We start from the raw sequence: 1879 nt of genomic DNA, 5'->3' as shown, positions 1-1879 counted from the left end.
CGAACAGAGACCATGGGGCCCTTTAAAATAACTCTGATATTCTTAGATAATACTAAATCACGAACAATATACCAGAAAGGAGAATTGGAGATATGTCTTCTTCGACACTGTGCCATCAAGATTCTTCTCTTCATCACTCGCCTCTCAACATGGCCTCGTGGGGCCGGTGATGTGACATCTCCAGTCAAATCGCACTGGAGACCAAGCGTTGGTCGTAGGCAGCCAGGCATGGGCCGATCGCACGAGACATTCAATTTTCCTTTACCATCATGTGAGCCAAATTGCTATCACATGCCCTAGAGGAGGATGAACTAATTTTTCCCATGTCGATAGCACCATGATGAAATATATGTGACTAAAATTACAATCAACCACATAACCACTACAACCAGCCTACATGAACATACCAAGACCAAAGTATGATACGAAAAATGTGCAAAATAAAGTTGATAGAACAATCAGCTAACTTGGAATAAAACTAAAAACAAAAAAAATCATGTTTGAACCGGTGGGCTCCCCACTCCAACCTTGTTTTCATTTGTTTCCCAAAGGGAGACATGATTCCATTACTTGTCATAATAGAACACCAGTTTTAGAAAACAACTAACTATTTCTTCGCTGAAAAAAGTTCAGAAAACAAACTGAAAGAAAGGAACGTATCACAATACACAAATATGCACAACACATATACTCAACAGTGCCTCCCAGAAAAGGGAAAAAGGTGAAGAAATAAAACCGTGCTTCTGGCTCATTTTTTCTTCCGGGCTTTTGGGTTTTTTCATGAAAAAAGTTTGTAGAAACCTACTAACATTGACCTAGTTTCGAAGGTCTTGATGCGAGAAATCTAACGGTGAAAATGGCATAGTTTAAGAGATAAAACACTTTGAATAAACGAATCTACGGAAAAAAGAGAACTCGTAGGTTACACCAAGCGGTACACACGCAGTGCACCTGTCGCAAACAGGGAAGGTGAAAATGATCTTTGCAAGGGGTACCCCTTAACTAGTGACTTCGCTACGTCTCGCTTGTTGCGAACGTAGGGAAGCCTCGCCTACAAACAAGTGAGACCGGGCCGGCCCAGTGCACAACAGGACACGTGCAACCGCCTCGTTCTTTCTGTTTCTTTTGAGGTTTTGTATTTGATTTTTTATTTCCATTTTACCTTTTTCTACATTTACAAATATTCCAACTATATATATTAAAAAAGTTACATTAAACATTTGAAAAATGTTAAATGTGTATAGAAAAAATGTTTCTCATGTATAGAAAAATTCTACTACGTGCATGTAAAAAATTGTTCATGTATTTAAAAAAAAAATCGAACATTTGAAAGAAAATGTTAGTAAAGTTTTTTAAAAATGTTAGTCAAGCATTTGGAAATTGCTAAATGAGTCTAAAAATGTTTTCATAAATACAAATAATATACAAATGTGTATGAAATAATAGGCATCAAAACATATATATTAGAAAAGTGTTCTTAATGTATGTAAAAATGTACAATGTATATGAAAAAATAGACATCAAAGCATATATACGAAAAAATGTTAATAATGGATTAAAAAAATGTTAAACTTGTATAGGAAAATGTCCCTGATGTATAAAAAATGTATAAAAATGTAAAATATGCTTAAAAATGTATAAATAAAATTGTATATTTTAGGAAAATCATAATACTATACTTACAAAATGTTAAAGGTGCATAAATAAATGATTATTATTTTTTATAAAAAAATTGTACAATCTGTATGAAAAAAAGCAGACATCAAAACGTATATCTGAAAAAACTATTAATTATATATTTGAAAAATGTTTAAGATGTATAAAAAATGTTTCTTAATTATAGGAAAAATGTGTAATATGTATGAAAAAAGTAGACAAG

This window comes from Triticum dicoccoides, chromosome 7A (assembly GCF_002162155.2).
Source record: "Triticum dicoccoides isolate Atlit2015 ecotype Zavitan chromosome 7A, WEW_v2.0, whole genome shotgun sequence".
NCBI classification, from domain to species: domain Eukaryota; kingdom Viridiplantae; phylum Streptophyta; class Magnoliopsida; order Poales; family Poaceae; genus Triticum; species Triticum dicoccoides.
The sequence above is the reverse complement of the archived record's forward strand: the minus strand, read 5'-3'. Positions refer to the sequence as shown.